Source organism: Rosa rugosa, chromosome 7 (genome assembly GCF_958449725.1).
Source record: "Rosa rugosa chromosome 7, drRosRugo1.1, whole genome shotgun sequence".
Lineage (NCBI taxonomy): Eukaryota > Viridiplantae > Streptophyta > Magnoliopsida > Rosales > Rosaceae > Rosa > Rosa rugosa.
This window is the reverse complement of record NC_084826.1, coordinates 23,598,118-23,608,247: the sequence shown is the minus strand read 5'-3', so window position 1 is coordinate 23,608,247 and position 10,130 is coordinate 23,598,118. Positions and strand designations below refer to the sequence as shown.

Sequence of the window (10,130 nt, the reverse complement as noted above, 5' to 3'; positions counted from 1 at the left end):
CAGCCTTGACAACAGCCCAAGCCCATTTGAATCTGATTAGGGCACCCAAGCTCATGGGCACCCCAGCACCATCTCTTCTCTGAGCACTCGAAAGCTTCCACCTCTGAGCACTGGAAAACCTCCGCACCCAAACCCCAGTGATCCGAGCGGCCGCGCTGTCTGAATCAATCCGGGGCTCCACCAAACCTTGATGGAAAAGACCATTCCGGGGAAGGCAGCTGCGCAATAGATCAGGGATGCCCCACCACATCGATTCGATCTGCGAATTCTGCCAGAGGCGGCCCGAGTGCAACCCCTCCAACCCTCGTCGAAGAAGAATCAACCATCGTTCCAACCTAGCACACCGGACGGGGTCAGCCTCACCTAGTACCGATTCGGTGACAACACCACCCGATCGATCTGGTCTAGGCATGCCCTGAACATCCAAGCACAAACCAACCCGACCCACCTCACCAAATTTGAGACGCGCCCGCTGAGGCCTTGACGAACCACCACCGTAAGCCGCCATCCGCGATGATAGATAGGCTATCATCCTCAACGCCGATCGAGCCGGCAAAGAGCAGGCCGCTTCCAACTCCACGCAGGGGACCGTCATTAGATCAAATGAGAAGGAGGGAAGACGAGAGTCCCCGCTCCAAAGGTCCGACACCACAAAAGGTGAAGGAATAGAACCCCATTGAAGGGGGAAGGTTCTGCAAAACCACGCCCAAGGGCGGCGGCCGCTCAACCCTAGCAGCGCACTACTAGGTCTCATTGAGAGGATAAAACTAATCTTCGTAAAAAGGAAGTTACTTTTGTAAATAGGTTTATTATAGGTTAGTCTAGTCTATGTAAAAGTTTCATTCAAAAATATCTTTTTATAAATGCAATTAATTTGACTTCTTTATTTTTAGGAAAAAAATATCGTTTTAGTCACTCAACTTTCGCTTGATTGACACTTTGGTCACTCATGTTTAAAAAATCTCACTTTAGTCACCCAACTTTAACTCCGACTATCACTTTAGTCCCCCAATGAATTTTTTCGATAAAAAAAGTCACATGACACCTAACATGCCATTTTTTAAGGGTTATTTTCGTCCTATAATTTCAGAAAATTTCAACATATATTCAAACCAAAGGTCTCACATCACTTCAACATCTTAAAATAACCCTTGAAAAATGGCATGAGAGGCGTCATGTGACTTTTTTTTATTGGAAAAATTCACCGGTGGACTAAAGTGATAGTCGGAGTTAAATTTGAGTGACTAAAGTGAGATTTTATAAACATGAGTGACCAAAGTGTCAATCAAGCGAAAGTTGAGTGACTAAAACTATATTTTTTCCTTATTTTTAACCGAAATTTCCACCGAAATCAAAACTTTGTCCGAAATTTCCTTAAATTTGAAATACCGAAATCGAAACCGAAACCTAAATTTAAAACCTTGACGAAGAGTAATTAATAAATGAGAAATTAGGCCCAAATTCATGCAAACAGAATTGAGACATGAGTCGTCTTTCCCAAGGTTTTAAATATCGGTATCTTCATATCTATCGGTACTTTGAAAAAGGGAGATATCGGAAATATCGGGGATACAGGGTACAAAAATATTGTTTTTGAAAAAAGTCAATTTATTAGAAATTTAGAACTACATATAAATACATATGAATGTCAACTTCATCTACATCCAAAAAGAGACTCTAGGCGGTTGAAAAGCAGCTCGTTGGTCTACGAAAATGCAATAATCAGACCAAGATATATGACCCATATAGTGTGAATTGTAGTGATGAACATGATAGTTATTGATCTCTTTAGAGCTGCCGACTGTTTCCCCTATAAGGGGATAATAAGGATGAACCCAACTGGATGATTGATCATATACTTCTCCATATTGATTATATCCATAAGCATCATAACCAAATTGATTGTTGCATTCATGAGATTCATTTGAGATCTCATTGCGCTCTGTGCCTAAACTGATAGGGTCAAAACTTAAGGCAATTGAAGAAACATCAGATGAGGTACTTTGATCATCAGTTGCACCTCTAGTCCTCCTCCCATATTGGGTCTTCTCTTGAGCACCATGACCAGCTGTTCTCACTCCGTGGTCTTCATCTTGGGTGGCATGATCAAAATTACCTTCACAGGTAAATTGGAATCCTCCATCCACAGAAGATTGTCCATATTCATATCTTTCACCTCCACCACTTGTTTCGCTTCCACCCTCTCCACCATCATCAGAACTATCTAGAGTTGCTGTACCACCCCACGCATCATCACTATCTGAATTATCTTCTGGGTTTTTAACAACTTCTTCAGATAATACTCTCTCTACGTTGATTCCAGCATTAGTTGCAGTTTCTACAACTTGTGGAAGAGGTCTTCCAGCTTCATCATCGAGGTGTGCAGGCATAATCCAATCATGAAGTGGATCAATGCCATTATCAAGCGGCTCGCTTGCAACATGAAGTAGATCTATATACATATTCACCTATTCCATTTGATAGTTACTTTAGCATTTGAACTTTTAGCTTCTTTATACTATTCAACTACAGACTATACACTCACAGACTACACAGTAGCTTCATTATTCCTCACTCTTTTTCAAGGTGCATAGCTAAAATTTAAGACTTCGTACTCTGCACTCTCTTCTCATCATGTCATCCATATATGGTTCCTTGACTTCCTTTTGCAATGTCATTTGGCCTCATTTGAATAATTGAACCTTTATGGCTTTATCTTCTTTCTATTATTCAACTACAGAGTTACAAACTACATACAGAGTTACAGACATAGTCATAGACTACATAGTACCAAATCTCTGCTCACACAGATTTGCATTTAGACTTTTAGAGAACTACTTCTCACCCAAAATCGCCTTGTGGGTATTTCTCAGGGGTAAAGATTCGCCTTGAGAGGATTTTTTTCCTCACCTAGATTCGCCTTGAGGGGATTTTCTACTCACCTAGATTCACCTTGAAGGGATTTCTCCTCACTCAGATAGTCAGATTTGCCTTTAGGAGATCTCTCTTCACACATATTTTCATTTAGAGAATTACTGAGTTTTTTTTTTATCTCAAATTTTACAGATATTTCTTCACTTTATCGGGGATATATCGCAAATATCTAATATATCGGGGATATTTGACGATGTCGGAGAAATTTCGCAGAAACGGTGAAAGATAAGATATTTACCCCCCTAGATATATCGGTCCGTCGAAAAAAGGAGATATCGGGGGATATATCGGAAATATCGCAGAGATTTAAAATCTTGGTCTTTCGGTCTTTCCATACTTGCTCGTCTTCAATGTGTGATAAAATTCAAAATTGCTTGTTGCTTGGTCCTGTATATTGAAGCAATCACTCTTATCGAGTTGAAGCATGCATGGGTTGTATTTTCATTATTGTGGACTTGGTTTAGTACTTGCTTTCTTCGCCGAGATATCAGGTGAGAAGGATAATTCTTGTTTATGAATTCAATTAAGATGCCTTACTTCGCCTTTTCTTCTGTCGTTTCTGGTGGTAAAATTGTTTCTATTTCTTTTTCGTCTTCGTAACTTGGATGGTTCATAGTCTTGTTAGGAGTGCTAGGAATTTGGCTAGGATTGTCAATAGGGAGAATGTTTTCCAAAAAAGAATTATCCATGTAGTTCGCTTTTAATAAAGAAAACAAAATAGAGAGTATGTTAGGTGGTAAATAGTGTAGGACCATAATGAGAGATGTATAGGTTTAGGAATAAACGATAATGAATGGAGTAAACTGTCTGCTGTAAAGTGAAGACCCAGATATGACGATTTCATCGAGACTAAGTAGAGGCGCGAATCTGGGAGCACTCGTCTTGGCTAAAATGAGTCTCGTTCTGAAGGCATTTTGAGTTCAATTTTTTGTTTTGTTTTATAGGTCCTCCCTAGTGTCAAATCCAGGCTCTGCCTCTTGGTGCCATCCCCTCCTCTATAAGCATCACAAGAGAATTTCATGTTTGCTTCCTGATGATGGTAAACCTGTGTTCGTGTTTTGCATATTCATCTTCTTGTGCAGAAATGTAATAAACACAATATTGACTTTTGAGCAGCCAAACAGCAATTAAGAAAGCAAACACAAGAAAACAAAGATTTATAGTGATTCACTCAATCAGTGTGATTGAGGTACATCAACTTTCGAAGATAAATTCCATTACAATCAATTGGAAAGAATACAATAGAGTTTATGATTGAACTCCTACACAAAACCCCAATACAACCAATTCCCGACTCCTAATAGAAACTAACCAATTACAAGACACCAACACGAACACCAACTCAAAGCTCTTAAGTTCCTTCAATTATGCTGCACTTTGTATATCAAAGGAAACAAAGAAGATGCTTCTATCTTTATCACCAATATGTATGCAGTAGCAGTTATATAATATGTGTGGTACATATATATATCCTAATTAACCTAGGCATGTGTAGTGCCATAAGACTACCCCCACAATTGTTTGGGCTGGGCATATCAACATGGGATTAGTCCATCATTCAAGTAAAGCCAACTATCAACACATCTTTCTGCTCTAATTCCTTGAACATCAACAATGCTCATGACTGAAATGTAGATACAGAAGCTTTCAATGCCACCATTTTCTCCTCCATTCATTTAGTTGTCTTCCAAGTAGCGCTAAGTTTAACGTTTTCAGCCTGACGTAGAATCTCTTCATCAAGAGTAACCAGGAGGTTGCAGTCTTGGTTCCACAAGATGCTTGACCCTCTTTAGAGATGCTACGCGGTCCCTTCTTAGCAACTTGGCTTCCTTGGTAACAATGGAAACATAGGATTTCAAGCTTCTCTTTTTCTTCTTCCATCATCTCTCTCTTCTTATGTTCAACAAGCACAACTAGAAAGATCTCCATATTAGATTTGGGATGTCCACTTATCACGATCTTGGTACCATGGTGATTCCTTTGGTCTATAGGCAAACTCAAATGTTGTTGGGGTGGTGGGAACATATGCATAGGTTGAAGATTAACATTCGTAGACATGGAGAAAAGTAATGTTTGCATTGTAGGTGTATGGGGGATTGGCGGAATAGGAAAGACCACACTTGCTAAGGCCGTGTTTAATTCAACTCGCCACAAGTTTGAAAGTAGCTGTTTTTTGGCAGATGTTAGATCAAATTCAATACCACATCGAGGCTTTACCCAACTACAAGAGATTCTTTTGTTTGATATCTTAAAGGACTCAAACTTGAAGGTGAGCAATGCTCATATAGGAGTCTATTTGATAAAGAAAAGGATGGAACACAAAAAACTTCTCTTAATCCTTGATGATGTGAGTGATTCGGAGCAATTAAATAACTCAGCTCCATAGTTTGATATTTTTGGTCCAGGAAGTAGAATTATTATAACAACAAGAGATAAATATTGACCAACTGCTCATTCAATTCATGAGGTCAAGATGTTAGATGAAGGTCAAATATTGAAGTTGTTTCATTTGAATGCATTCAATAGTGATGGACCTCCAACTAATTACATTAAGCTTGAATATCGGGCGGTACACTATGCACAAGGTCTTCCATTAGATTTGATACTCTTAAGTTGTCACTTAACTGGTAGAAGTATCAAATCTAATGGAAGACCTTGTGCATAGTACACCGTCCGATGTTCAAGCTTAATGTAATTGGTTGGAGGTTCACTGTTGTTGAATATGCATTCAAACTAAACAATACCAATGCTTGACCTTCATCTATCATCTTGACCTCATATATTAAATCAACTTGATGAGCAGATAGTCAATGTTCATCTCTTGTGTTATAATAATTCTACTGCCTGGACCAAAACTATCAAATTATGGAGCTAAGTTATCTAATATCTCCGAACTGCTCACAACATCAAGGATTAAGATAAGTTTTTTGTGTTTCATCATTTTTATTATCAAATTGACTCATATATTACAATCGCTCACCTTCAAGTTTGAGTCCCCTAAGATATCAAACAAATGAGTCTCTTGCAGTTGGGAGAGCCCTCGATGTGGCATTGAAGTTGATATAACATCTGTCAAAAAACAGCTAATTTTAAACTTAGGGCGACTTGAATTGAACATGGCCTTAGCAAATGTGATCTTTCCTATTCCTCCAATCCCTCGTATACCTACAATGCGAACATTACTTTTCTCCATATCTAAAAGTTTGTCGATATCCTGTACACAAGAGTCTATTCCAATTAGATACTTGGCTACCTCCAAATGATATGAATGAATTAATATTTAGGTAGATAGCTTCTCGACAATCTTTTTACTAACTGATACTAATACCTATCAATTTAAAAGTAATATGTTTAAAGTATGATATATATAGAACTGAGAGTTAGTGAGGCTAAAAACATACTCGCCATCGGAGAAAGGCCATCCAGATATATTAGCTGCTTCGGAAAGAGCTTCCTTCCATTGACCCATGCAACTCTTGTGTCTGCGTTCGAGTTTAGCAAATGCCTTGCGAAAAGCACCTCTTTAGTGTTGAATATCATCTCCGATATGCTGTTTAGCTTGTTCAGCCTTCACCAAAATATGTGTATCAGCCTTTTTCTTTTTTGATGTCTACATAAGAAATGTCATCAATTTGGGCAATATGGTCAGTCAAGGTTTCATCATCAGCATAAAGTTGAATAAATGAAAATGTATGGAATCCAATCGATTTGTTCCTTCTCTCTCGACTAAAGCCCACTAAGAACCTTTTGCTTTTGACTGACTTATGACTTACAATCTGTAATCTTAAATTATCTATGACTTTATTACGGTTTGGTTAGGTAAGGAGATGGCAAAATATTATAACGGAATATATATGAAAATCTATACAAACTTTCTGTTTAGGTTAAAAGTTACAGAACACAGCAACACAAAACAAATATGGAAGTCCTAGAATCCTAAAATCATTCATCCAATGATGAAAGACTGGATATAGAACCAAATTGGTTCTTTCTAAATAACTATTTGCTGTCAGTTGTGTATACCAATTCTTTGATTTGAACATAAACTCAATACTTCTTGTGTGACATGGTAGGAAAGATCAAGAGAAAGAACTGACCAATTAATTTTTGATTCCAGAATCAATACACCAATTAGCGAAGAGTTGAAATTTAGGAATGCCAAAATTGCAAAAATTCAACAAAGTGGCCTATTTTGATTGAGATGATAGCTTCCTTAATTTGATGTACTAGTCAATTTTACAACTGGGAAAGAGAAAAAAGAGGGTCTTACATTAATTTGTGATATCAGCTGGAAGATCTGGAAGATGAGATATGCCTATGTGTATCAAAAACATTTTTGTTAATGCCTGAAAGCCAAAAAGCCTGGGATTTTATGAATCTTTACCACAAGAGCTAGAGAAAGAAACTGGATAGCTTTCAGTAAGATCAACACTGATGGATCTTGGTGTAAGAAATACCTGTGAAGCAGATCTAGGAGTGATTATGAGAGATGGATGATCAAGCAAGATTTGCGGATCGGCGTTGATTGTAGGACTAGATCTAAGTCCCATCACTTCATCTGCTTTGAGGAGTGATTCACAGGTGCTGCTAATCAAGCAGATCTGGAGCTCTAATATTCACAGGTGCTTTCAACTGACCGAAAAAAAAAAAAAAAAAAACTGACTTATCTACTTTGCTTTGCTAATTCTTATCTCTCTTTTTAGGTCAAGGAAGCAGCAGCAGCAGCAGGTTTCTTTACGTCTCCTTCCCCCAACAACTTTTTCTTTTCTACTTCTTCAAGACAAGTGGCTTCAATGCTGGCAAACTATTAATGGTTGGTTACTCTTGTATGCACATGCATGCGCGGATCGTGAATGCTGGTTTTGGGCTTCAATTTGTTAAGTTTTCCGGATTTTTGGGCTTGCGCTGTTGGTTAAGGTGCCACATATTTTACTCTAAGGATCCGAGTTCGAAACTTGGTACTTTACCATTCTTTCTTTCTTTTCAGTGACGGTTGGATGGCTCTATTCCTCTTCATAGTTTTGCTAAGCTACAATATTCATTTTCGGTAACCTATTTGGCATTAGTTTTGGTTGGTTTCTTATCTGTGCACTTTCAATAAGGTATATGTCTAACATACTGTAGTTAAATGTTTTCAAGTTTTCAACTCCATTACTTGCCATTGCGCTAAATTCTTTATTACACTTCAATCAAGGAGAAAAAATTTCAGCGCACCCCATTTTGAATCCTGATTTGCCACTGCATGCACATGCACATTCATTACTTCTCTCAATGGCAAAGAAACCCAACGAGTGTTCAGGTTTGTTAGATTCCTTATATATAACACATATTCTCTCCTTATTTGAATATTTTCTAAAGTATTGCCTTGCTCCCACCTTGAGACGAGTCCAACGCACTTGACGGCATGTCATTTGGATTTTCTATGAATTAATTATGGATTATTTGTCTACTCGGCTATTTTGATGTTTCCTCCCACCTTGGCCATTTAAGCTCGATATGCTCTATAGGGGGAGACCTGGTGTCTAACTCTCAACCACCGCTAGTGCTACCCTTCATGGGGCACTAAGTGAGCTTCTCTTGGGCACCCGTTGGGGCCTAGAGGCCCGGCATATGTGGTCAGAAAGGGACGACATATGTTTCCATGAATCAGGATGTCTCGTGGACAATATCGGCTGAAAAGCCGATATTGCGGATCAGCGTCGAGGGCGAGGTTCATATAAGGGCAGTCCTGATGCCATCGGCGTTAGACAAACATGTGGGCTGACGGAAGATATGTCGGGACCCCATGGTGCTCATTGGCCAAAGAGTAAGCGACATGGACATGAGTTTGGGTTCGACCTTGCCCAAAGGAAAGTGGTACCAGCAAGCACAGGAGGGGCGACGCCGTGCTAGACTAAAGGAAGCTCGAGATGAGCATCGAGAGTGAGTTCCTCCCTAGAGCGACGTGCCAATATGTAAGACGGCACGCCCGCTTGAGGATTGGCCTACGGGCGAGAACAGGCCTTAGGGCCATGACAGTCATCAAGAAGAGAAAATCGTTAGTCTCGATAGAGGGGAAAGGTCACACGGTTAAGATGGCTTGTCAGTAAAACACTCAAGGCTTGAGTATGAGGCCAGGTGTTGCCCATGAGCCGAGTGAGTTGTGTAAGTGGTGCCCATGAGGCGAATGAGTTGTGCATGCTACTAAGGAATGACCCAACGAGAGAATGTGAAGGCCAACTAGGTCTCAACGCACTGTCATGCTACTTGTTATCGACGTGTGGGATGTATGCGGGTCAACAAAGGGCTGGCACAAGCCAGGATGACACGGAAGCCTATTGGTTGGACGAGTGTCTTGGAAGACAACCATGATACAAGGAAGTGATTGGTTAATCACAAGGTGTGAGATTCATGTGTGAGTAGCTTTCGTTGGTAAACTCCAACAAGTAAGGGGACGATGTCAGAAATGGTCAAGTTGACAAGAGAAGCACACAGAGGAAAAGGAAAATGAGAGTATCAAGGAAGAAAATAAGATAGGCTGGCCTCGGTTCAGAGGAACCTTGACCCCTCACGAGCTAATTCCGCTGCGTATAAAGTCGGCTCGTGACACTCTGCAATAGGAAAAGAATAGATATTCGCATTATTCACACTATACAATAATCAAGAGATCCATAGTAATTTCAACAACTCTGTAGGCTCAAGTAATTTCAATATCACAAGTAGAACCACATTGTCATAAAACAAAAACTAGCTGGTTTTGGAAATTGCATTCAATGTAATTGCCTGAAAGAATACTCTTTCTTTTTTGTTTTATATATCGAAGACCCTCTTTGCTTTGCCTTGTTTCTAGAATAGGGGCGGAAGACCTCTCCGTATCACACTTTAACTTCAATTGGGTTTGGTGGCTGAATGGTTGTTATGCACTGCGCTTTATAATATTTGGGGTCTTATACCATTATACTAGAGTCCCCATAATAGTGGACTGTACTTTTAAAATCCCATTTGTTAGTTCACTGTAGGTCTCATCATTTAGCCCGCAGATCAAGTGGGCCGATGGAGGCCCGCAAGCCCGATGGGTAAAAGCCCGGCCCGCATAAAAGCCCGTCTTGGTGGATAGAGGGTCGGGCTTAGTTTAGGGGTTTAAAACCTGGCCCAGCCCGCCAAAGGCCTGTAAAAGCCCGCCAGGCCCAGCCTGTAAAAGCTCGTAAGGCCCGACC

General features: G+C 39.9%; 1 long non-coding RNA gene across 3 annotated transcripts; it reads right to left on the bottom strand.

The window, feature by feature from the left end:
• Positions 1 to 4,090: 4,090 nt before the first annotated feature.
• Positions 4,091 to 7,720, bottom strand: LOC133720323 (uncharacterized). 3 transcript variants are annotated; one of them, XR_009851807.1, is made up of 4 exons: positions 7,392 to 7,720; positions 7,205 to 7,280; positions 6,336 to 6,544; positions 4,091 to 6,162 (listed from the first exon to the last, which is right to left on the bottom strand). It is a non-coding gene; the product is annotated as an uncharacterized LOC133720323 (long non-coding RNA). The 3 variants fall into 3 exon arrangements; XR_009851809.1 differs by having other exon boundaries at positions 4,091 to 6,148; XR_009851808.1 differs by having other exon boundaries at positions 7,205 to 7,249.
• Positions 7,721 to 10,130: the final 2,410 nt, after the last annotated feature.